The 27,566-nt window shown below is 40.6% G+C and overlaps 2 long non-coding RNA genes across 2 annotated transcripts in view; both read right to left on the bottom strand.

The window, feature by feature from the left end:
- Nucleotides 1–3,701: 3,701 nt before the first annotated feature.
- On the bottom strand, nucleotides 3,702–6,122 carry LOC116631680. Its single transcript, XR_004299238.1, has 3 exons — nucleotides 6,026–6,122; nucleotides 4,140–4,406; nucleotides 3,702–4,043 (listed from the first exon to the last, which is right to left on the bottom strand). It is a non-coding gene; the product is annotated as an uncharacterized LOC116631680 (long non-coding RNA).
- Nucleotides 6,123–13,242: 7,120 nt separating this feature from the next.
- LOC116631679 overlaps nucleotides 13,243–27,566 on the bottom strand; it is a 32,805-nt gene continuing 18,481 nt past the window's right edge. The window contains exons 2-4 of the long non-coding RNA XR_004299237.1: nucleotides 19,626–19,664; nucleotides 16,846–17,119; nucleotides 13,243–16,458 (exon numbers count right to left, since the gene is read on the bottom strand). This is a non-coding gene — a long non-coding RNA (uncharacterized LOC116631679). The remainder of the gene's footprint in view (nucleotides 16,459–16,845; nucleotides 17,120–19,625; nucleotides 19,665–27,566) is intronic.

The raw sequence follows: 27,566 nt of genomic DNA, 5'->3' as shown, positions 1-27,566 counted from the left end.
TTGAAGAGGCAAGGCAGTAAAGAGTGTGTGTGTAAAAGACAGAGAGAGAGCAGAGAAAGAGAGACAGAAAGAGAATGATGGAGAGCATCCCTATGATCACCAAACATCACTAGCTCATGGTGGTGAAGTAGCCTCACGTGCTCAATATCTTCTCCAGAATGGTTCCATGACTTTATTCTGAGGTAGACACAGCCATATAAAAATGGGTTAAGACAGCGCCACCTGAGGAGCATGGCTGGCAGCAGCCAACCAGGCTGGTAAACGAGCCAGGGCACCTTGCTGTCCTTGTTGACCTTCTCTCCTGGGATTTCTTCCTGGACTTTGATGAATCAGGCTCAGAGGGCTCCATGGAGAGGAGTGGCCAATGGGTGAGTCTAGAGAAGCGATGTGGCAGTTTAAGAATTTGATTATTGTTTGTAGATGTTGAATTAGTCCACAGTTTTGTTTCATAGAGCACAAACAAGTTCTTTTAAGAAGTCACCAGGCAGGGACGCCTGGGTGGCTCAGTCGGTTAAGCGTCTGCCTTCGGCTCAGGTCATGATCCCAGGGTCCTGGGATCGAGCCCCGAGTGGGGCTCCCTGCTCAGTGGGGAGCCTGCTTCTCCCTCTGCCTGCCGCTCCCCCTGCTTGTGCTGTCTCTCTGTCGCTGACAAATAAATAAATTAATTAAAATCTTCTTTAAAAAGTCACCAGGCAAAGCTTGGCAGCCTTTACCCTGCCTTTCTACTGGAGATCCCCAGCCCAGACCTGCCAGACTACCTCGCCATTCACTTCCCAGAGCTAGGGCTAAAACCATCATTACCGAAGGCAGTTTTGTGGAGAGGCCTTTTTGTTTTTTTTTTTCAAACGTATGTGTTCAGATAAGTTTGCTGTTACTATTGGGGGGAAAAAAACAACCCGGCAGATTAGTCCCTCGGACCTGGACTTTGGTCTTCTTTTTTTTTAATTTAATTTAATTTATTTATTTGAGAGAGAAAGAGAGTGAGTGAGCAGTGGAGGGGCAGAGGGAGAGGGAGAAACAGACTTACTGCTGAGTAAGGAGCCTGATGCGGGACCCGATCCCAGGACCCCAGGATCATGACCTGAGCCAAAGGCACACGCTTAACCAACTGAGCCACCCAGGCGCCCCAAACTTTAGCCTTCTTATGTATACTTTGTTTTCAGCCAATTCCATCTTGCCAAGGAATCAACTCTCACTTCACATGGTGTTTTCCTTCCTATAAACTGCAGGAATGTACCTAGAAAAACAAGCCTCGTTTTTTCAGATCATAAGCCTAAACATGGTATTTTAGTGATAGGTATGCATAGTGAGTTATATACTATCCCCCAAATTCATCTGCCAATGGAAATAGGGTCTTTGTAGATGTAATTAGCTAAGATGAGGTCATACTGAATTAAAGTGGGTCCTAAATCCAACAACTGGCATCTTCATAAGAAAAAGGAGAGAGGTTCAGACAGACAGGCAGACACACACACACACACACACACACACACACACACACGGAAGAAGACCACGTGAAGCCAGAAGCAGAGATTAGAATGATGTAGCTCCAAGTCAAGGAATGCCAAGGATTGCTGCAGCCACCAGAAGCTGAGAGAAGCATGGGACAGATTCTCCCTCAGAGACTCCAGAAGAAACCAACCCTGCAGATACCTTGATTTCAGACTTCCAGCCTCCAGAAACATGGAAGAATACATTTGTCTTGTTTTAAGCCACCAGTTTGTGGTGATTGGTGAGGGCAGCCCTGGAAAGCCCCTGCAGCCTGTATTCCAATGCGTTACTCCATAGCAATGCTGCCCACCCAGCAGCCAGAGAGACTTGGTAACAATGTAAAGAACCCCTGCCTCTGCTAAGTGGAGAAGGTGAAGTCAATAGAATGTTCCAGGAGCTCTGCGTAATGGTGACCTGTACCACCCCTCAGCTCTCTCCCCTCATATCTTCTCTTCTTTGCCATACTGCCCTTCTTGGTGATTTTCCAGCACATCTCAAGGCCCTTTGCCTTTCTGTCATTCTGGAATGTTCTTTTGCTGATATACACATGGCTCCCTCCCTCACCTCCTCCAGGTCTTTATTCCCCTGTCACCTTCTTTGCGAGACGTCCCCTAGCCTCTCTATTGAAGGTTGCCTTCTTGGCTGCCTTATTTTCCTCCTTAGCACTTACCACCATCTAGCATATCATACATTTTGCTTACTCATTTCGTTGATCGCCTGTGTTCCCCAGTAGAAGATCAGCTCTCTGAGGACAGGGACTTGGTCTGTTCTGATTACTGCTATCGGCCCCGCACCGATGTGCTCAACAGACACACAGCTGGTGTCCGAGACCTATTTCTTGGATGAGTGCATGCATCCATTGGTAGACGGGTGTCCTGTCAGGTTTATGTATAAAAGCACCTGATTTCTGAATATACTTTGCGTATGAAGAGCTGCCACAGCTGACAGAACTTACATTACTATTACCGATTCTGGACCTGTCCCCAAAGCTGGACATTTGGCAGTCAGGGCAGGGGCACCTTGTGTTCCTGGGGCCCACGCTGTCTGCCTGGAATGCTGTGCCCACAGAACCCACATGGTTCTTGGAAGTTAGTGTCTTGGTCTACTTGGGCTGCCATAACAAGATACCATAGACCGGGTGGCTTCAGGCACAGACATTTATTTGTCACAGTTCTGGAGGCTGTGAGTGTGAGATCAGGGTGCCAACGCAGCCAGGTTCCAGTGAGAGCCCTCTTGCTGGCCTGCAGATGGCTGCCTTCTTTTTTTATTTTTTAATTTTATTATGTATGTCAACATACAATACATCATTAGTTTTTGATGTGGTGATCCACGATCCATTGTTTTCGTATAACACCCAGTGCTCCACGCAGTACGTGCCCTCCTTAATACCCATCACCAGGCTAACCAATCTCCCCCTCCCTCCTCCCCTCTAAAACCCTGTTTGTTTCTCAGAGTCCATAGTCTTTCATGGTTCATCTCTCCTTCCAATTCCCCCTCCCCATTTTTCCCTTCCTTCTCCTAATGTCCTCCATGTTATTCCTTATGTTCCACAAATAAGTGAAACCATATGATAATTGACTTTCTCTGCTTGACTTATTTCACTTAGCATAATCTCCTCCAGTCCCATCCATGCTGATATAAAAGTTGGGTATTCATCTTTTCTGATGGCTGAGTAATATTCCATTGTATATATGGACCACATCTTTATCCATTCATCTGTTGAAGGGCATCTCGGCTCTTTCCACAGTATGGTTATTGTGGACATTGCTGCTATGAACATTGGGGTGCATATGGCCCTTCTTTTCACTACATCTGTGTCTTTGGGGTAAATACCCAGGAGTGCAATTGCTGGGTCATAGGGTAGCTCTATTTTTAAATTTTTGAGGCACATCCACACTGTTTTCCAAAGTGGCTGTACCAGCTTGCATTCCCACCAATAGTGTAAGAGGGTTCCCCTTTCTCCACAACCTCTCCAACATTTGTTGTTTCTTTCCCTGTCCATTTTTGCCATTCTAACTGGTGTAAGGTGGTATCTCAATGTGGTTTTGATTTGGATTTCCCTGATGGCTAATGATGATGAACATTTTTTCACGTGTCTGTTAGCCAGATGGCTGCCTTCTTACCGTGTCTGCTCATGGCGGGGAAAGAGAGAGAGAGAGAGACCTCTGGTGTCTCTTCCTCTTCTTAGAAGCCAGTTCTGTGGGATCAGGGCTCCACCCTCATGAGCTCATTTCACCTTAATCACCTCCTCAAAGGCCTTATCTCCAATACAGTCACATCGGGGGTGGAGATAACTATAGTTACAGAGATGACGATAGTTGGAGGCTCACAGAGAGCACAAGTGGGTCCATTCTGTAAACACCCTGCTTTTATTTATGATCCAGTGGACATACCCTTATGGTGTGAGCTGATTGTGCATGACATAATCTTCAGTTGAAAAGTTGATGTAGGGACGCCTGGCTGGCTTCGTCATCGGTACAGCACTCGACAGGGATCTCAGGGTGGTGAGTTCAAGCCCCACCTTCGGTGTAGAGATGACTTAAAAATAAAATCTTTAAAAAAAAAGAAAAGTTGATGTAAAACAAAACTTGAAAAATGTTTACAAGAAGTAAAACAAACTCCTAATTCTTCTATCTTGAGAGACTTACTTTCCTTTGTCCATTTTATCTTCTGGTCCTCCACACGTTCATCTCTTTTTACACTTTATCATCACAATGTAAATGCCATTTTTAAAATACTACCTTTTAGTTCAAGGTTTACCAAAAATATTTTTGTCATTTCTGCAGTCTCTTCATGGTTCTGACTTTTAACGATCAGGTAATATGACATCTTGTTGATGCACTACACTTTTTTAACATCATTTTCTGCTTGTAGAAACTTGGCTTGCATCCCAATTTTGGCTGTTATAGATGGCCCTGTAATAAAAAAAATCTTTGTGCATCTAGATTTTTGTTTCTGTGGAATTAGTTCCTTTGGATAAGTTCCCAGGAGTAGAATTGCTAGGTCAGGTGACAACATCTGTGTGGCTCTTGCTACATGTTGTAAGGAATGCAATTTAAAAATGCTCTGAATATATACGTTTATACAGAGAAAATGGGTCTTGTCGTGGTAGTATCAAGGCTCTCAAGTGCTGCGTGCAGGATGAGTTCACTCCGATCTAAGGAATCTTAGAAATATCTCTGTTTGAAGCTAAGTATAGGCTGATACGACTTCCAACAAAATTTTAGGCAGTTGTTGTGCATTCAAGTCAGTGAAAATGATATGCTTTCCATAGGACTTCCGGGGGATTCTCACAACTGTTTCATCTAAACCACATAAGACTCTAAGTTTACAAGTTAATTTGAACGGTTAATCTCCACACTACAGATCAATGTTATTCTTCATGGTTATTTTAAGAAAAGAGAAATAACTACTTGCTTTTGTGTCGTGTGGAATCCAAAACCAAATTACATTCCTTTTTGATATAGGCTGTCAAATATTTGTTGAATGAATAATATAATTGTTCTGCTGATTGCTTATTTTTAATGTTTAATATTTAACCCTGACGAAGTTAAAAGGTGCAAGATCTTCAGCCTTACAAGTGGAATTAAGAAAAACTCAAGTATAAGAAATATCACTTTTGAGAATAAAACAATATTATAGTCCATGATCAGTTCACTTCCTACAATTTCCTACTCCTCACTGCTTAATTTAATAATTCAAATATATAATAGCTAATATAATACCAGTGTCAGTTGTCAACTGCCAAAAAAATGTGGAGGACATTTTTCACTCCCCCCCCCCCAATTTTACACCCATTTCCATAGTCCTCTGTGTGTTAGATCATTGGCATTTTTTTCCTACAGAGTTTGAACTCTAAATTGATGGCGAAAATAGGCTTGCACCAGGCACCAGCTGTCACTTCTTTGGAAATTTTGATTATTTCAGTCTTTTGGATTTGAATATAATAAAAAATCTATAATCTATCTCAAAATACAAACACTTTCAGCTTTTTGTTTTTTAAAATGTACATACTCTTAGAATCACCTGTCTTAAATCTCACATTCTGGGGTTATGAATATAATTTATTTACAAAAGTAAACATGGGTGGTAAAGGTATCAACCTATAATCCCCAAAGGAAAAACAAGTTTTAGGCTGAAAAGAGTTTTTCTGAAGCAGTGAACAAGGCACTGGAGAGGGAGTTAAAAGAGCCAGCTCTAATCTGGCTCCATCTTTCATGGCTGGCTCTGATTAGCCCTCCAGGCCTCCTCTCTGGACCCATCAATTCATTTTCCCTACTCCACTCTGCCTTCATGTCATACTCATTGGCATTTTATGTTCATGCCATGCTTTTGTAAAATATTGCTCTTGCACATGCTACTCCTTCTACCTGGAATGCCCTTCACTATCTTCTCTGTCTGGAAAATTCCTGATCATCCTTCACAGCTAAGTTCAACTGTCACTTGCCCAGTTAACTTTCCCCTGACATTTAGCAACCTTTCCTCCATCATGGCCCTCCCGCAAACCAACCAACAAACAAACAAGCAAACAAACCTGGCCTGGTCACAGAAGAAAACTCACCCATTTCCTTCTCTCACAGCACTAGGCACATTGATACACTCATGCAAACGTTTTCTCGAATACCTCACTGTTCTAGATGCTGCAAAACAGTGATGAACACAGACAAGCCTTCATAGGGCTCTTGGCCTATTGGGGAAAAACAGAAAATGAACCAAATAAGTAAATTGTTTATGAGGTATATTTAAGGAGATAAGTGCTTATGGAGAAAATAGAGCCAGAGAACAATAGGAAGTGCCAGGGTACCAGTGAGAAGCTCACAAATTGAAATTGGGTAATCAGGGGAGACTTCAGGGAGAAGGTGACATCTGAGCAAAGACTTGAAGCAGGGGAGGGAGTGAGCAATGGGGATATCTGATGAAGAGAGCTCCAGGTAGAGGGAATGGCAATGCAGAGGCTCTGAAGGAAGAGCTTGCCAGTAATATTTGAGGAAGAGCAAGGAAGCTCATGTGCATGAAACAGAGTGAGCAGAAAGAACAGTAGTGGAGACTAGATAAGAAAGATAAGAGAGTGGAGATGGGAGCCCAGATTTTTATGGGGTCTTTGAGGCCCCTGTGAGGACTTTGGCTTTAACTAGTAGGGAGATGGGAAACCATTGGAGGACTTGATCAGAGAACTGACTTGAGTTACATTTTTAGGGGTTCTTCTGTTTTATAGAATATGGACTGTTAGGGGACAAGGCAATACTCCAGACAAGAGAAAATGGTGGTTTGGACCAGGATTGCAGCAGGGGAGGTGGTGGGAAGTGGTCAGATTCTGGATTTATGTCGATTGTAGAGCCAACAGGACTTCATGATGGATTAAATGACAGAAAGAAACAAGTCAAAGATGACTTCAAGGTTTTTTGGCCTGAGCCACTAGAAAGATGGAGCTGTTAATGAATTGGGATGATGAAGGTTGTGGAAGGAGCAGATTTAGAGGGGGAAGATAAGGAATTTGGTTTTGGATGTTGAGTTTGAGATGCTAATTAGCCTTTAAAGGAGAGATATCAGTTTGTCAGTTGGATGTATGAGTCTGGAATTTGGGAGAGACATCTGCTGGAGATAGAAATTTTGGAGTCGTCAGCATACAACTGATATTTAAAGCCATGATACTGAATGAGATCATAAAGGGAGTGGCTGTGGAAAGAAAATAGAAGAGGTCCAAGCCTGAGCCCCAGGGTTCTCCAGTGTTAAGTGGCTAAGCATACAGGTCTGTTATAGCATGTTCACATTTTATTGTAATTACAATATGTGTTGCATTGTAATTACAGTATGTATTGTACAATCGTCTATGTGTGTCTTACACTTCCATTACACTCTGATCTCCTTGATGGAAAGAACTGGATCTTACTCATTTGTTAACAGCTTTATCTGAGGAATAATTTACCCACCATAACACTCACCAGTTTTAAGTGTACAATTCAATGCCTTTTAGTTCTTACTCATTTTTGTATCTTCATTAACAGGTATATGGTAAGCACTTCATAAACATTTTTACAATGAATGGTGAGTTTTTCAGTGAATTACTAAATGAATGAATGCATGTGATCTCAGATCAGTCCTTTACATATCTGGATGCCACTTCTTTGGGTACAAAATGAGAGTGCTGACAAGAAGATTTTAAATTCTCTTTCAACTTTGAAATTTAAATATTCCAAACGTTTGTTTCAGAGGCAAGGAATAAACCTCAGTGAACTGCTCAGGTTTCCCCATCACTAGCTTTTATAATGGCATTAAGACAAGAAATGTTTTTCGGAATTTTTTTAGTGCAATGAGAAATTGGTTTTGACCTTGTTGGGTCAAGTTATAACTGTTGAGAGTGTTGTTTGAAATTCAAAATCTCATCATGAATCAGGCATAAAAGATCAGAAACTTGGAACCTAGTATTATTTGGTTTATAAAACATACAGATGTAATATATATATATAACACTAGCACAATGAGTGAATGTGAAGCAGAACCATATTGTCACAGGGTTCCTGTATTTCAAATTTACCATTAATTCAACATTAACTCTAAGTAAATTGTGATAAAGTAGAGATTGTAATCCCTAGGGCAATCACTAAAGAAATAATACCAAGAGATACAACTAAGAATAAATACAGGAATTAAAATGCAATGCTACCAATAATTGATTAACACAAAGAAGGTAAGAACAGAGGAACAGAGGAACAAAAACAGATAAGACAAATAGAAAGCAAATAGCAAAATGGTAGACCAAAATCCAATCAGATAAAAAATAATGTTAAATTGACTAAGCACTCCATTTAAAAAAAAAAGATTTTATTTATTTATCCATTTGACAGAGAGAGACACAGCGAGAGAGGGAACACAATCAGGGGGAGTGGGAGAGGGAGAAGCAGGCTCCCCGTGGAGCAGGGAGCCCGATGCGGGGCTCAATCCCAGGACCCTGGGATCATGACCTGAGCCGAAGGCAGACGCCTAACGACTGAGCCACCCAGGCGCGCCTAAGATTTTATTTATTTATTTGAGAGAGAGAGAGGGAGGGAGAGTACAGAGGGAGAGCGGGGGTTGGGGGGGGAAGGGAAGCAGACTCCCTGCTGAGCAGAGAGTCCTATGCAGGAGTGGATCCCAGGACCCTGAGATCATGACCAGAGCCGAAGGCAGGCCCTTAACCAACTGAGCCACCCAGATGCCCCTTGACTAAGCACTCCAATCAAAAAGCAGAGATTGTGAGACTGTGTCAGATTGGATAAAAAAGCAAGACCCAAACATTTGCTGTCTACAAGAGCCTCACTTTAACTGCAGAGACATAAATAGAGTTAAAAGTATCAAAAAAGATATAGATGGCAAACCGTAAGCATAAAAAAGCTAGAGTGTCTATATTAATAAAAGATAAATAGATAAAATAAGAAAGTTTAATAAGAGGCAGAGAGGGATATTTTATGAGGATATATTATTAATTGTTACAATACATAACAATTGTATCTATTGTTGTAACACAAAATAAATGTAGAGCTTCAAAACACATGAAGCAAAAATTGGTAGAACTAAAGAAAAATAGACAAATGAATAACATAGTTAGAGATTTTAATATGCTTCTCTCAGTAATTAATAGAACAAATAGCCAAAAAATTAGTAAGAATTTAAAAAGATCTGAGCAACATCATCAACTGCTATAACCTAATTGACATTTATAGAACAATACCCTCAACAAATTCAGACTACACATTCTTTTCAAGCACATATGAAATGTTCATCAAAACAGACCATATCCTGGGCCATTAAATAAGTCCCTTTCAAAAGACTGAAATCTTACATAGCGTATTTTCTGACCACAATAGAATTAAATGAGAAATAATAACAATAAAATAAATGAAAGTGCCAAATACTTTGAAATTAAATAGCACATATCTGAATAACCCATGAGTCAAAGAAATTGCAAGGGAAATAAAACATTTTGAAATGAATGATAATGAAAACACAGTATTTCAAAATTTGTTTTGCTGAAGCAGTGCTTAGAGTGAAACTTACAGTTTTAAATGTTTATATTAGAAAAGGAGAAAAGGTCTAATGTCAATGATATAAGCTTTGACCTTAAGAAATTAGAAAAAGAAGAGCCAATTATACTCAAAGTAACCAGCTAGAAAGAAATAGCAAGAGTCAATGAAACAAAAAACAAATAAAAACAAAGAAGATTAATGGAACCAAAAGCTGGTTCTTTGAAAAGATCAATGAAAAAACAGAGAAGGTACAAATTAACAATATCAGGAATAAAAGAACATATAGAGCCTACTGGGATTAAAGGATAATAAGGAGATATTATGAACAACTTATGTAAATAAATTTGACAACTTAGATGAAATAGACAACTTCCTTGGAAGACAGAATTTATCAGATGGGACATAAGAAGAAATAGAAAATTCAAATAATCTCATACCTATTAAAGAAATTGAATTAGTAATTTAAAACCTTGCCCAGATGGCTTCCCTGTAAATTCTATCAGACATTTAAGGAAGAAATAATACATATCCTTCAAAAACCATCTCAGAAAGCACAGAAGAAAGGAATAACTTCCAAATCATTGTATGAGGCCAATATTAACCTGACACCAAAATAGGCATAAATGTTACAAGAGAAGAAAACTATAGACCAATATTCTTCATGAGCATGGATGCGAAAATCTTTAACAGAAGTTTGGCAGATCAAATTCAGCAAGATATAACAAGGATAATACGTCTTGAACAAGATATAAAAATGATAACATTCCAGGAATGCAAAGTTGGTTAGCCCTTGAACATCGATCAATGTAACTCACCACATTGAGAGTGAATTTTGATAAAGTTTCTCAATAAACTTGGTATAGGAAGTAACTTTCTCAACCTGATAAAGAACATCTATGAAACAAAACAAAACCAAAAAGTCTTAAGGCTAAGATCGTCTTTTGTGTTGAAAGACTGGATGTTTTCTTCTTAGAATTGACAATATGGCAAGCTTGTCCATTGTCACCATTTCTGTTCAACATTGTGCTAGAGATTCTGGCAAGACAATAAAACAAGCAAACAAACAAAAAAACAACAAAAGGAAAGGAAGGGAGAAACAGAAGGCATACAAACTGAAAATGGAGAAGTAAAGTTGGTTTTATTCACAAATGAAGTTATTTTATTCATAGAAAGTTTTGAAGAACCAAGAAAAAAGCTACTAGCCCTCATAAGTGCTCAAGATATAAGGTTAATATATACAAATCGATTGTATTTCTTTCTTTTTTTTTTTTTTTTAAAGATTTTATTTATTTATTTTGAGAGAATGAGAGCGAGCACATGAGAGGGGTTAGGGTCAGAGGGCGAAGCAGACTCCCCGCCAAGCAGGGAGCCCGATGCGGGACTCGATCCAGGGACTCCAGGATCATGACCCGAGCCGAAGGCAGTCGCTTAACCAACTGAGCCACCCAGGCGCCCCAAATCGATTGTATTTCTATACAATGGAACAAACAAAAAATAAAGTTAGAAAAAAATTAAATTAAAATTCTGTTTATAACATAAAAATGTAATCTTATGGAAAATTAAATACGTGCAAAGCCTAAACACTGAAAAATACAAAATACTACCAAGAGAATTTAAAGATTCAAATAAATGGTGAAATATGCCATATTCATGGATTAGAAAATTTCATATTATCAATATGAATGACTGTCAATTCTCCCAAAATTGATGTGTAGATTCAATGCAATTCCAATAAAAATTCCAACAGAATTTTTTATAAAAATTGGCAAGCTGATTGTAAAATGACCAAGAATGACCAAAATAATTTTGAAAAAAAAGTTTGGAGAAATTACCCACTTAAAGCCTTATTATAAAGCTACAGTAATCAAGACACTGCGATTTGTCCTAACAATAGATATATAGATCAACAAAGTAGAACAGAGTAAAGAAACAGAGATAGACATTCGTGGTCCCTTGATTTTCAACAATAGTAGGAAGATAATTCAGTGGGAAAGTATAATCTTTTCAACAAACAGTGCTGAAACAACTATAAATCTATACAGAAAAAAACGAACCTCAACTCACCTCACACCATCCACAAAAATAAATCAAAATGGGTCATAGACATAAATACAAAAATTAAAACAATAAAGATTCTGGAAAAAAATAGGAGAAAAATCTCTGTGACACTGGAGTACGTTAAAAAAGGGTGTTTTTGATAGGATACAAAAAAACCACAACCCATGAAAGAAAGTAATGATGAATTAGAGCTCATTACAATTTTTGAAATGAGCTCTCCTAATGACGTCTTTAATAATAAGAAAATGCAAGTCACCGCTTGGAAAAATATATTTGTAACACACATATCTGACAAAGGACTTGTATTCAGAATACATAAAGAACTTTCATAACTCGGGGTGCCTGGATGGCTCACTTGTTAAGCATCTGCCTTCAGATCAGGTCATGATCTCAGGGTCCTGGCATCGAGTCCCACATCAGGCTTCCTGCTCTGCAGGGAGCCGGTTTCTCCCTCTCCTTCTGCCTCTCTCTCTCTCTGTCTCTGTCTCTCATGAATAAATAAATAAAATCTTTAAAAAAAAAAGAACTTTTATAACTCAATATTAAAAGGACAAACGTGGGGCACCTGGGTGGCTCAGTCGTTGGGCGTCTGCCTTTGGCTCAGGTCATGATCCCAGCGTCCTGGGATGGAGCCCCGCATTGGGCTCCCTGCCCTGCGGGAAGCCCGCTTCTCCCTCTCCCACTCCCCCTGCTTGTGTTCCCTCTCTCGCTGTCTTTCTCTCTGTCAAATAAATAAAATAAAATCTTAAAAAACAAATTTTAAAAGGACAAACATAATAGATTAAAAATGGGCAAAAGATTTGAATAGACACCTCACAAAGAAGGTATAAGGAATGGCCAATAATCATATAAAAATTCAACAGGGAAACACAAATTAGTCATCGGGAAAATGTAAATTCAAATCACAATAAATACAACTTCACACGTACTAGAAAGACTAAAATTTAAAAGACTAATGTGAGAGTTAATTTTATATGGCAATTTGACTGGATCAGGGGATTCAACAGGTATTTGGCTAACCATTATTTCTGAGTATGACTGTAAGGATGTTTCCAGATGAGATTAGTATTTGAACTGATGGATTATGTGAAGTACATGGCTCTCCTCAGTGTGGGTGGGCATCGTCTAATCTGTTAAAGGCTTAAGTAGAACAAAAGGTGGGGGAAGGAGGAATTCTCCCTCCCCCTCCCCCGTTTTTCTGCCTCCTTGCTTCAGCGGGGACATCTCATCTCATCTTCTCCAGCCCCCGGACTAGTATTTACGTCATTGGCTCTCTTGATTCTCAGGCCTTCAGACTCAGATTGAATTACACCATCGGCTTTCCTGGGTCTCCCGCTTGCAGATGGCAGATCATGGGACTTCTCAGCTTCCATAATCACATAAGCCAATTCCTCATAATAAATCTCTTTTTATAGCCCATTGGCTCTGTTTCTCTGAAGAACCCTGGCTAATGCAGCTGACAACCCCAAATTTAGGTGGAGATGTGAGGCAAATGTAATTTCTCACAAAATGAAATATATACCTATCCTATGACACATCAAACCTACTCGTAAGTATCTACCCAAGGGGAATGAAAATATATATTCACAAACAGCCATATACAAGGATGTTCATAGCAATTTTATTCATAATAGTCAACACCTGGAAATAACCCAAACATCCATCAGCAGAAGAATGGATAAATACATTGCAATATATCTTTAAAATAAAATACTACTCAACAATAAGAAAGAACACTCTTCCAATACATGCAACAATGTAGATGAATCTCAAAAACAGTATGTTGAGTGAAAGAAGCCAGATTCAAAAAATATTGTATGATTCCATTTTTATGAAATTCTAGGAAAATAATCTATACTGACAGAAAGTGGATCAGTGGTTGCTTGGGGATGGGGGGGGGAGGTGGGAATGGGGACAGTTGGGATCTAGCTAGTGTTGTGTCATTAACTAGCTGTGTGAACTTGAGCAGGAGCTCCCTTCTCCTTAGTTTCTTCAAGTATAAAAGATAGTTGGATAGAGCGGGTCATGCATACTGGCTGGTCTTTAGGGTCCCTTCCAGGCCCTACATTCTTGGTCTCTTCTGTATCCAGGCCCATAAAAGAGTAAAGCAAATGAATTTGTTGGTGATGTTTACACTGAATTTCTAAAAACTAGCATTAATTGTCATACATTATTCTTGTCAGAGAAGAAGGGAATAATTATCTAGCATATATATTTTTTTTTTTCGGAGAAAATTATGAATTAATTGTAAAATAGGCCAGAAAAATGAAGAAAGACTTTTCATTGCAATAGCAGGAGGCCTGTGATTTTGATAGGAAATGATGAATAAAGGGTGTGGTAAGTAGCAGAAGGAAGTGAAAGTAAAGAAAAAAGAAAGCACAACATCCAGCAAAATGAGGGCTCTTATCGTCATTCAAATTACTTTCCTGATACAAATTTGTTTGAGCCATTTATTTTCCTAGTAAGGTCTTGTTCATAAGCTATTATGTATTGTTTATAACAGTCAAGTAAATAGACCTCACAGTGCATTTCATAAGGGCACTTCCCTAGGCCCTTCTCTGAAGGAACACATTGCCTGTTTCACAACAATCCCATGAGAGAGGTAGTCTGCTAGTACTCATCCTCCCCATTTTACAGATGGGGAAACTGAGACACATCTCACTATATTACCTTTCCAAAAAACAAGACATTCTGAATTTGGAAGCACAGCTGGCCTCAAGGCTTTGGATAAGGGATCATGGGCCTGTAATACCTAACTTGCTCAAGGGTGGTGAAGATTAACCGTGATAATGTATGTAAATCCCTGGCACATACTCAGTTCTCTATAATGGTAGTTATTACTGGAAGGAACAATTAATGTTAACTGTTAAAATTGGTGAAGTGTCTTGGAAGATGCCAGATTAAGAGGATCCTGGGCCAGGTGGAGAGAGTATTTGAGACAAGGAAACAGCTTAACAAGGTTAATTGTGTGACAGTGGAGGGCATATTCTGGGAATGTGAAATGCGGAGGGAGTAGGCTTCAGGTTTGGGGATTGTAGAGGAGATGAGGCCATGAAGTTTGGGGACTGTAGAGGAGATGAGGCTACATATTGTGGACAGCTGGAATTGTTCATATGTCAGAGCAGGAAGACTAGAAGCTTTGGTGTGTGGAGCAGGTGCTGATACGATCTTACCAGTGTCTTTAAGGACAGAACTCTAGTGACAGCATAGAGCATGGGCTGAGGTGGCGGGTGGAGATAGAGGGACTAGTCAGGATGTTCTTGCAAGATTTGAGTTGAGACTTAATGAAGGTCAGACATGGGGCTGCAGAAAAAATGGAACCTTAGGAACACATTGGTAGACTCCAGCAGGCTACTGGGTGGGAGACAGTGAGAAGGAGATGCTGGAACTGAAACACTTCTGGGATTTCAGGCGTAAGTGGCATCTAGCCCAGTTCTGATTGTGGTCAGTGGCTTCAGTAGCAAGAAGGACTAGGTTTGTATGGAAGGATGGGTTCAATTCAGGACCTGTTGAGTCTGAGGTCTACAGAACATCTGGTTGGAAATATGGGCCTGGGGCTTGGGAGATGAGTTGGCTGGAGGCAGATGGAAAGTCATCCTCTTAAAGACCACAACTGAAACTGCCCAAATAGATGAGATCATTGAGGAAGACTAGGCAGCATGAGACAATACTACCATTATTAGTAACCATTAAAAGCATCTTCTTATGTGCTTGGGAGATCTTGACTGATAGGGCAACGAGCATCCGACAAAATGAAAACATCGGAGTGTAAGTCTTGTGTTGGCTTTTACATGTATCCTCTCATTAATTCTCTCCAGAACAGTGTGGTGTAAAAAAAAGAGAGAGAGAGAGAGAGGAGGAGGGACAAATCCTGGTTACAGTCCCTAATTTCAAGGTTTAGGCGAACGAGGAACTAGAAAAGGGAAGAAAGACCAAGTTTTGTAAAGGTCACGTTAAGCCTCCAACAGCCAACTTCTCGTCATCAGACAGATCCTGCCTTCATTATTCCAGGACCCTAAGTGAAGGTCAGGATGCACATGTCAGGAGCTGTGTGACAACCTAAGGGGACATTTGGGAAGTGCCACATGCATGGGACAAGAAGCGGTATTTCATTATGGATTGGGCTGGATTGAGCTGGTCCCGGAAGGCTCTGAGAGAAAAGACATGTGTGTTGGGTCCTGAAGGCAGCAGAGCTTGGAGAAGTAGAGAGAAGAGCGAGAGGACCATGTAGGTCGAGAGGGCCACAGCCGGGAAGGTCAAGCATTTTCTCTTCACTCATTTACAACTGAAGTGGACCACAAAGTCCCCTACAAACCCATTCTTCTCACGCCCCTGGCTCTATGTTTAACAGTAAATTTTCCACTTACTCTGAATGCTGCTGGAACATACTTATCTTTTCATCAGGTTTGGCAAAACAGTGACATATGATCTTCCTTAAACATCAGCATATCTCAGCTTTTCTTTCAGTTTCTTATTTATTTTCATTCCAACATTTATTTACATACCTGTGATTTTTCAGTGTGAGCTCTGTTAATGTCAAATAGTGTTACATACTCAACTATTGACATTATGCCTGGAGATTTTTAAAGAACAATTAATTCTCAATTACTTCCACGTTAATGGTCCCTGCCCCCCCCCCCCAACTCAGGAGGGGCCCTGTAGCAAGGTCATGTCCCAGATGGAAGTGGACATTTGCTGTTCCTTGGCTTCCCAGCACCCATTCGCCCTCCTGTTCTTAAGAGCACTCTGAATTCCTTGTTGGAGATTACTGGCTCCTTATTATGAGAGTCTCCGTGGGACTGTCAGTCAAGGAACCCTGTCTTCTTGCCAAGAGTAATCACTGACTGAAGTTGGCCAATCAAATTTTATTCTAGGACAGTTCATCTTGAGCAGGGTCACTTAAGGTCTGTTAAAAGAAAAAAATGGAATGGGATTTATTTCAACAGAGATGCTTTGAAGGGATCATTGATTACTTCCTACCACTTAGATAATCCAGAGCTGCCTGGTTCTGCCCTTTGTGAGCCTCATTCTTCAGGTTCTTTCTTGATTTTCTGAGCAATCTGATAACTTTCTAATAAATTAAATAATATAATAGTAAAGATAATATTTATCACTATATATTATATATCATATAATATATATGAAAAGTAAATAAAAATAAAGGTACATAAAAAATAACTTAGAGTCAATTTCTATTGTTTAAAAAAATAAGAAATAAAAACAAACCAAAAAATGAACTAATTCGCTGACCCTACTAGAAAATCCACTGTTTCCAGTTGTCAGCCAAAGTTACCTCCATTGCTGTGGGAAATCAGGGGTGATAAGAATGGATAGGAAGGTATCCACTCTCCCCTCTCCACTCTCCTCCATCTGCTGTCTCCCCCAGAGGATGGTTTGAACAGACCAATCAAGAGGCTCCAGTGTTCTCTGGCTCCCTATTGAGTTGGGTCTTCTTTCCATCTTGAAAACAAGGTCTGGGTGTGAGTTTTCTCAGCTCCCACATTAAGAGATTGCCTCAGGTTCGCTGTATCCAACAGTATGCTTATAAATGTTTAACAACTGGCTCTCTGAAAAGAAGGAGGAGGAGGGAGAGTTCTTGTTCGTAGTATTTGCAATTTCTGCAGTATAGGATTATCACTACAACCTATATGGCTGCCAGTGTGACATCATTTGATAAAGAGTTGGGAAAAGATGCTAGCAATTAGCTTCTGCATGTCCTAGCATGTGGCTGGCGACATCTCCCTACAGAATAACATGATTCTTTTTCCTTTAGAGTTCTCCTCCTGTCATTTTGGGTGGAGAGGTGATCGATCACTTTACTGCCTCTAGCTCTGGGCACTTTCCCTAATCTCTACACACATCTTTGTAAATTGTCCATTTCTAAGAAAACCAACTACACACACACACACACACACACACACGCACACACCCCTTCTCTAATTTGAAAGTGCCATCTTTTTCATGTGGGCATTGGAGTAACCAGCCTCCAAGGTGGCCCCTAAATTTGAATACTTGATCTTCTTATAAACAGTGTGACTTGGGCACAGTGTCACCATGCAGCAAATATGGATAATGACAGAACCTATCTCAGAGTGTTGGTGTGAGGATTAAATCAGATGGTGTATGCAATGCGCTCAGAACTGTGTCTGATACTTAATAAGTACTTATGCAAATGAGACCTTTGATTATTAAAAATGAATTTTATATCACATTCATATCACAGAGCTATCATTTCGAGACTGTCCTGTTATTGCAGTCTATATTTTCCCAGCCATGCTTTTCCCTCTTCTTCCCCAGAATTATCATTGTGTTTTTGCTGCTCAGCGTAGCTAAATGTACTTGCTTCAATTCCTTCAGGATTTCTCTGATAACTTGAACTGATGCAGCATTTTCTGTTTGCTATAAATTTCTCCACTTACAAGAAAGATTTTTAACATGCATGTACATTCAGGAAAAAAAGGAAAATGATACATACTGTTCAGGAGGATTTGGTGTCAAGGAATTAGTAGTAATAAATAAGAGTAGCTGTATCTCAAACAACATAGTAGATATAAATCAAAGTGAAAGGGAAATAGGAAGTCACATGGCTACAGCTTTTGATTATCCTGATCAGGATTATTTATAGCAAATCTTGGCCTGCATTTCTGTTGAAGGTACTAAATGCATAGAAGAAATAACTTAAAACATCGCCATCAAACTGCCAATGGCTAGGATAACATTCTCACTCCTAGAGCCTCAAGGTGAGACTTGGAATGTCAATAATTATGGGAACCACAAGCCTAAAGAGAATATAAACAACCCCAGAAACCAATTTCACAGTTCAGAATCCCTTCCCCGTAGCTTCCACGTTAAGCTGAGGGGTCAAGGTTTACGCGCCAAGCCGCTCTCATCTCCAACACTAAGCCACGGCTCTCCCCCAGAGTATACCCCTACTTCAGCTGTGAAATGCTAGAAGCACTGCCTTGAATGGAAGGGACTTGCCTTTTTAGCAGCATCTGCCAGCCTTATGACTCTTGCTGCAGAATCCTGACAGCAGGACCTGTCACTCATCAGAAATCTGCTCCCCTTTCCCTCCCTGGCCCTTCGATGCTGAAGAGCTTGGCAGTCTTCAAGATGGCTCATTCTCAATGTTTTTTCGCCATCAGGGAAGCGTACTACAGGTCGGACCAGTGACTAAAGAAATACTCAGAGGCCTCAGAAGTCTGTCTCTTTGTGATAATAAGATGAGGAACAGCTCCATATTCCCTCCCCAGCTGCTCTTGAAACCTCAGCCCTGTGTTTATTCACCACTTAGACATGCTTCCTTGACTATCAAAGACTACCTCTTTCTCTCCCGAAACCTAAAAGCTTATCCCTGCCAAGGCCACAAAACCCTGTCCTTAGAGATTCTGCGGGGAAGGCCAACGATCAGAAACATAAGCAATCTCACGATGCCCCTCCTTATCCCAGGACTACAGGAGTTTCCCTCTATAATTCCCATCACTAAAATATTTTCACTGAAAAAGACAAGTAATCTTGCGTTTGTCTCCATGGGCTCCCGGGATTGATTTGGTTAGATTTCTGGAGTTGGATATTTTTGTCCTCGAAGTCTTCTTTAAACTAGAAATCCAGTGTAAGGTATGGCTCTGAAAGTCGAGAGGCACCTGAGAAGCTGGACCACCAACCATGGATGGCCACTGACCTCTGGGCAGCGCTAAGGATTTCTTTCACGTGGCCAAGGAGAAGGGATTCTTTTGTAGCTTACAGCATTCGGCCAAGACTGCCAGTTGTGCCCATCTCGAGAAGATCGAGAATCAGGGAAGCTACTCTCTTATCTGTGGGTGTGCTCAATTTCCTTATGCATAGATCAGCATCTTTGTCAAAAAGTGTGGTGTTGGTTTTAGGCCTAGCTTAGTTTGATTACTAAAGGTTCCTTTTAATCAATTGCAAGCAGGATCTGGGTAGGAGTCCAAGAACTAGGTAGAATTATGGCTGAAATTAAATTTTGCTGTTGATTCCAGTAAATAAAAAGAGATATTGATTGGGGCTAGGACAACCTTGATGTTTCCAGTCAGGCTGCTAGTCAATACTTACTGTTCATGTTAGGGTTCAGCATATATATCAATCAGGGTCCTGACAAGAGAAAAACAAAACACTCAAATTAGGATAACTTAGGAAAGTTTATAAGGGACTAATTATAAAAGTGCAGGCAGAGTTAAGGGAACGATATGGATCGGATTAATTCAGATATGGCAGAAGCTGGGCAGTTACCATTTTTGGCCCTGAAGGACAAGGCAAGGGAAAGTTATGGAACCTGTAAGGAGAGAGAATCATGCATAGCAGGTGCTTGAGAGGAGCCATGAGCAACCTTTGGATAAGGGTCAGAGCCACCCCAATGAAACCTCTCCCTCTCCCCCCTCCTTTGGATCTCCTGGCAGACTCCCCTTTGACTAAACCCATCCTGAAGCCAAAGACATGGAGCCATACAGGGGCAGTCTCTGGGACTGAAAGCAGAATGGAGAAGGATGGGGAGTGAATCTGGAGGAGCCAATATATATTATCTGGCACTGGATTTCCAAAGCACAATAGGATTTCCTTCTACTTACCCTTCTAATCAACCTAACCATGCCTCATCTTCTCTAGGTTTTTCTTAAACATGATGATCTCCCAAGGCTTCACCTCTAAGGACTCCCTCTGCAGTTCCTGCTGTCCCCATCTTTTATCTACGAATTTAATTCTCACCACTGCACGTGGTTCCTAGGAATGTAGCCCCAGCTTCAAGCTAATTCAACTGCCTGCTGGATAACTTGACCCAGATGGCCACTGATACCATAAAATCAATAGGCCCCGAACCAAATCCATAACCTTCCACTACACAGCTCCAAACTGGCTCCTCCTCGTAACTTACACTACTTCTGTTAATAGGACCGTCATTCTCCCAATTACCAATTACTCCAAGCTCTGTCATGCTTATCTATGCTATCCTCAGTCATGCTTTTCTGTGCTGTCCTTTTCTCCTCCTCCCCTCTCCCTTCCCCACTCTTTTCCTCATCCTCCCCCTCCCCCCCTCCTCCTCTTTCTCGTCCTCTTTCTCCTCCTCCTCCTTCTTCTCCTCTTCCTCCTCCTCCTTCTTCTTCCCTTCCATTTGTTGCAAAGTCCGTACCTCCTTTCAGTGTGCTTTTCTAGTGTGTGTGCTATCTCATGATTGTCCCAGTTATGGGTCTTTACTTTTTACCTAGGCTGTGTAATAAAGTCCTAAATATAACCCTAGTGCCAATCCATTCTGTACCTATTCCAATGCACAAATATTTAAGTTTCTTGCACCAAGTTGCCTCATTGCTTCAGCCATAATTTTTGCCCTTGTCCTCTCTGAAATAGGACATTTGAAGGGAGGGAAATCTTCCCAAAGCAGTGCCTGTAGCACATCCCCTTCATTTTGCATGTGACAACCTGAGGCACAGAGAAATTGCTAGTCCGTATAACTTGTCCCTCAATCCCAGTGTTCTGATAAGTCTTTGATGACTCTTCTTTACCTTTCCAGTTAGTAGAGCATAAGTTTCGTAGCCTGCTATACCAGGCAATTCCTTCAACATGTTCCCAACTCATCTTTTTAGATGCAGCTATCTGCAACTACCCTACAGATAGCCTATGCTCTACCTAAAGTCAAAATTCTGGAATACGACTTGCGATTGTCCTCATTAGTGTCTTTGCACATCCCTTCTCCTGCTTGAATTGGCTTTCTCTCCCTCGAGTCCCCTTCTACCTGCTGAACATCTCCCCACCTTTCAGAGCATATGCCACGGCATTCTTCCTTTCCATCCTCTTTTACAAAGTTCTTTACAAAGCCATTCTGGATTTTCCCCAGCCAAATGTGATCTTTCTCTTTTGTAAATCTCCAAAAAAATTTCAGCTCTGTTATCTTACCCAGGTCTTTCAAGTATTTGTATTACCCTGCTCGTGGTATGTGGACACTTCTTTTAGCCCTTTATTATATCATAAGCTTCTTCTAAGCGTGGCCGATGCCACTCTCTTTTACTTTGTATCGCCTATGGTGTTAATGCAGTATATTTCACAGAAATATTTTTAATTCCGTAACTATTTTTAAATTTTGACTGTGATACATTTCTTCTGTAGAAACAACTGACTCTGCCCCTACTCCTCCAACATAACTGTGTCTCACGTGTAATCCTCTTGGAAGGGATGAAATTTTGTTGCTATCATTGGTTTCTTATCTACTAAGATGATGGTATTCACCAGAGCATGTTTCATTCCTCTGCTCCCTTACCACTCTCCTTGTCAAACTGATAGGAGAGAAAGACAAAGGCAGGTTTATTTTGTAAGTGAATTCTGTTTTGCAGTTAAATTGTGTGTGTAATGTATGTTGAAGAAGTGAATGCATAATCGAAAGGATGCTTGCCTGCCATGATGGCTACTAGGCATACTCTGTCTCATTGGATACCTTTTTGTTCAAATCTTACCTTTCCCAATACCTGGCTGAAAGACCTTGGAAAAGTCACGTAAGCTCTTTGAACCTTAGAAAGCATGGAGTAGGCTGAAAGTTTTCAAACTTTTCTTTTAAGCCAAAGAACTCCTATCAAGCAAAATCTTACTCAGACATGCACTATGTAAACCTGATGAAATCAGAGGCAGAAGTAGTTTGGCTGAAAATTGGGGAAGGAGCTTTTGAGGAATGAGGTGTGACAACTAGCAGACAAGTCCATTCCATATCTAACTCCTCCTTTAAGCACTTTATCAAAGAATACAGTCAACGCTAGAAGATTCACACTAGCACTGACTGGTAGGAGCTTCTAAAATTCTAATTAATCGAGGACATTAAAAATGAGAGACAGATACCACTTCACACCCAATAGGAGAGCTATCATAAAGGGAAAAAAAGCAGAAAATAACAAATATTGGCATGGATGTAGAGATATTGGAATCCTTATTTATTGCTGATGGGAAGGTAAATGATGCAGCTGCTGTGGAAAACAGTATGGTGTCTTTCAAAAAAAAAAAATCAAACATAGAATTACTATATAATCCAGCAATTCCACTTTTAGATATATACCCCAAAAAATGGAAAGTAGAGACTTGAATAGATGTTCATACACCCATGTTCATAGCTGCAAGGTTTCTCTGCAGCCGAAATATGGAAGGAATCCAAGTATCCATCAATGGATGAATGGATGAACAAAATGTATATACATGCAATGGACTATTATTCAGCATTACAAGGGAATGGAATTCTGACACATGCTACAGTGTGGATAAACCTAGAAGACATTATGCTAAGTGAAATAAGCCAGTCACTAAAGGACAAATTTTGTATGATTCTGTGCCTCATACTTATATGTAGTACCTGGAATAGGCAAATTCATAGAGACAGAAAGTAGAAGAGTGGTTACCAAGGGCTGGGAGGAGGGAGTAATGGGGAATTAGTGTCTCCTACATACAGCATTTGAGTTTGGGATGAAGGACAGTGGTGACAGTGGCACAGTGGTGAGAATGTAGTTAATGCCACTGAATTGTACACTTAAAAATTGTCACAATAGTATATTTATGGTATGGATATTTTATCACAGGAAAAAAACTCAAAAAATGAGAGGCAGAATAGAATATATTTATCAGTTTTGGAGTTATTGCAGTATGGAGAAAATCTGCAAAGTGTATATAGAAGCCAGAATGAGTTTCAAGATATCTAATGATTTAGGAGTTCTCCATTTTTGGATAGCGAATTTCTTCAATGCTGGTCTCAGGCTAAAGCTCATACTCACTGGACAAAGACCTGCGAAGTTTTCAGTGAGGATCTCAATGGCTTCTAGGGCTAGACAGGCTGTTCCTCGTTCCCTACACTGGTCTCCGAAGTCTAAGTCTCCAGTTCTTATTTTCCACCGGAAGCCAGGAGAGAATTCCAGGAACGAAGCTAATGACTGTGACTACATGCCAACACATAATCAAGTTTGCCTAGGAGAGGGTCAAGGAGTGCGGAAGTGGCTCTCACAGCCCCGAGCAAACCATAGAAGGGAGTTCAGTCCTGGGAGCTCTGACTGCGGCGGCGCTCAGCAGTTGTGGCCGTCAGGTAAAGGAGTCATGTTCAGGCCACAACTTGGAGCCAAGACTGGAACCTCCCAGGGAAAGCACAGATTGGGTGTATAGGTTTAGTATGTCCTTTGTACCTAAGCTGTATCTGAAAAATCTTACTGTTTGATTAACAGACTTTCCTATAATCTGCTATATATTAGTTTGGCTGTCCTAACACCAAACAATATTAAAGTATAAGTTTAGGCAGTTCAAGGCCAATATGGTAACTTTACAATGATCAAGACCCAGGCTTTTATCCTTTTTTTTTTTTTTTTTAAGATTTTATTTATTTATTTATTTATTTATTTATTTATTTATTTTTTTAAAGATTTTATTTATTTGACAGAGAGAGACACAGCGAGAGAGGGAACACAAGCAGGGGGAGTGGGAGAGGGAGACGCAGGCCTCCCGCGGAGCAGGGAGCCCGATGCGGGGCTCGATCCCAGGACCCTGGGATCATGACCTGAGCCGAAGGCAGACGCTTAACGACTGAGCCACCCAGGCGCCCCTAAGATTTTATTTATTTATTTGAGAGAGAGAGAGAGCAAGAGCATAAGCTGGGGGTGGAGGGTGGTAGGCAGAGAGAGATGGAGAAAGCAGATTCCCTGCTAAGCAGGGAGCCTGACATGGGGTTTGATCCCAGGACCCTGGGATCATGACCTAAGCTGAAGGCAGATGCTTAACCAACTGAGCCACCCAAGAACCCCAGAGACTTTTACTCTTATTGCTCTGCTATCCTAGAGTGTGGTCCTTGTCATCACAATCCAAGATGTCTAATTATATTCAGCAGCAACATAAAAAAAAAGGGGGGAGAAAAACATGTCCTTTCCCTTTAAAGCTACAACCCTCGAGTTGCATACATTGCTCTGCCCCCACCCTAAGACCCGGAACACTCAGATGCAAGGGAATCTACATGATGGAATTAATTCTGAGTGTCTGTATAAAGACCTGCTAAAGTTCTGGGGTTTACTTGCTGAAGGAAAATAGTTGGAACTCCCCGAGCTGAGCATTTCTCCTACTTGAAATATTGGTGATTGCTTACACTCTCCAAGGTGGGTGGGTGCCCTAAATCTTGAGTATTCAGCCTCATTGATCAGGTCTTTGCCTTGGGTTGTTGATCTTTTGGTTGTAGGTCTGCCTTACACACTTACCACCTTGTGTGCTCAATCTTAGAACCACAGATCAGTTATGCTCTGAGATTATCAATTACCACCTAACCCTGAAGATCTGTCTTCATTCCTGAGCCTGCCAGGACATAATATAGCTCATTTCCACATAAGCTTCCTGGAGATTAGTGGAATTAAATGCAATTTTCACTCTATGCTATGTATTTCACAATGAGCATATACATTTCCTATACAGCAATTCAGTAAGAAAATTACTATCCTTATTTTACCATGATGTAATAGAGGCTCAGAGATGTTAAGTAACTTCCACTAGGTAACTCAGTGGCAGAAGTGGGATAGCATGCTTCTTTGTAAGGAAATTATTACAAATACAAATTGCTGCAATAAGAAGGGTTTTTGAAAAACTCAAGGAATCTATAGTAAAAAGTTAAATACTCCTGGCTAGAGTGATTACAAATTAGGGAGGAGATGGAATATATAGGACAAGTCCTGATAGGTCTTCATACGGCTAGTGTATTGAGATTTTCCAAAGAACAGAACCAATAGGGTGTGTGTGTGGAGGGAGGGAGGAAGGAAGAGGAAGAGTGAGAGACATCTAGACTGGTACTTATCAAATATCTGGGTACTGTGCTAGCCAAGCTGACATATAAAATTAACCACAGTGGCTAAGAAGAAGAGAGGCAGATTTGGGTAAGCTTTGAGTGCTAGATGAATTGGTTTGGCTTTATTAAATTATCAAATTATGAAACATGTATAAGAGTATCTGAGGCACAGCAGGCACTTAAATTATAATTTCCTTTATCTGTAAGAAGATTTTGAAAGTTGTCGAGTAACATGTTGAGTAGCATGATCAAAGCAATACTTATGGAAAACATTTTTGGTAGTAATGATATGAAGTATTAAAAAGGAATCAGACAAGGAAAAGGGATATGAGTTAGAAATCTATTGCCATGGATCAGGCACAAGGGAATAGATTAATCACTTACTATGGGTCAGGCACAAATAAATGCTCTATTTATTTTTTTTCTGCCAAATTTTTATTTAAATTCTAGTCAGTTAACATGTAGTGTAGTATTGGTTTCAGGAGTAGAAGTCAGTGATTTATCACTTACATACATCACCCAGGGCTCATCATAACAAGTGCCTTCCTTAATGCCCATCCCCCACTTAGCCCATTCCCTGCCCACCTCCCTCCATCACCCCTCAGTTTGTTATAGTTAAGAGTCTCTTATGCTTTGCTTCCTTCTCTTTCTTCCCCCCCCATGTGTTCATCTGTTTTGTTTCCCAAGTTCCACAGAGATAATATGGTACAATTACTTGCTTTAGATACATTCTTATTTAATACTCATAACGACCCTATAAAATAGGTATGACTTGACCAATGAATAACTGAGACGTTCTCCCCACCCCACCCCAAATGAACTTGCCCAAATCTTATAACTGGGGAATGGTGGAGATGGAATTCAAACCCAAGTCTTCTGATTCCAACCTCTGCTGTCATTAATGAGGGTGGTAGCAGCAGAAATAAAAAGGAGGGGGACAGAGTCCAATAACACTGTGGAATTGAAAGGAGTTAGCAACTAGTCAGACGACGAAGATAATTGCAGAATTCTGAGTCTAGATGGATTTTTAGCAGGAGAAAACTGGACTTTTAGGAAAAATAGGGTAGTCCTTATTAGAAGCTGGTTTTAAAGAGTTGGAGATTTTTGGATTCATTCAAGAAATATTCATTTAATGATGTTTGTGTGCTAGGCGTTGTTCTAGACACTGGGAATTTATCCGTGAACAAAACAAAGATCCTTGCCCCCACATTTTCAGTGTGGAGAGACACAAAATAAACAATAAATAAGTAAACTGCAGTTCATGCCAATGATAAGTGTTGCGGAGAACAGTAAAGTGGGGAAGGGCACTCAAGGACTCAGAAAAGTCCTCACTGAGAACTCGTTTAGGTGAAGACCTCCAGGAGAGGAGGTTGTGTCATGCAGGTGTCTGGGGCTGTGCATTCCAGCCAGAGGGAACGACGAGGAGAGTGAACAAGGAAACGCAGAGGAAGAGACAAGGTCAAGGTCTCATCGGGTAGGACCTTACAGAGCATAAGAAATTTATGCCTTTATTCTGCAGGAAATGGGATGCCCCTGGAGGATTCTGTGCAGAGTTGAGTTAGGAGGTGGCTTTCGTTTTAAAACCACCGCTGTGGCTGTTGTGTTCAGAAGGGTGAGGTGGGTCAAGGGTACGGGTGGACACCAGGGAGGGGGCTACAATAATCCGGGAAGAGTTGATGGTGGTGTGGGCCAGGTCGGAGGCAAAGAGAAGGAATCAGACTCTGGGTATATTCTGAAAATAGACCAGATTTGTTGATTGGATGTGAGGTGTAAGAAGGAAACGTGTACGTGTTAGGATAGAATTTTTGTACTTAAGTGGTATTTCTAAGAGTTCTTGGAACTATGATGACTGGAGCGTAAGCAAGGGGCCAATGCTGGAGACAAAGTTTTGAGAAACAATCACCACAAAGCCAGTAGTAAGATGACTTTAAGAAAGTGTCCAGAAAGTGTGTGTGCCTGATGCAAGTGTATAGCTAAAAAATGTAATAGAAGATATTGAATCTTGAGTGATGCAAAGGTTTGGGGGGTGAGAGGGGCCAAGAGAGACAGATGGGGGAGTAGGATAGCTGTCATCATATCCAATTCACTAGATTTTGTCCTTTGTGACTCAGTCTTTGAAAGAGAATGAATCAACATAGTACTATCACTGCTATTTTTGGATGTCTACTAATGGTGATATTACTAAAAGCTATTTGTGATGAAAGTATTTGATCATTTGAATCATC

Source organism: Phoca vitulina, unplaced genomic scaffold, assembly GCF_004348235.1.
Source record: "Phoca vitulina isolate PV1807 unplaced genomic scaffold, GSC_HSeal_1.0 scaffold5, whole genome shotgun sequence".
NCBI classification, from domain to species: Eukaryota; Metazoa; Chordata; class Mammalia; order Carnivora; family Phocidae; genus Phoca; species Phoca vitulina.
This window is presented reverse-complemented; position numbering and strand designations above follow the sequence as displayed.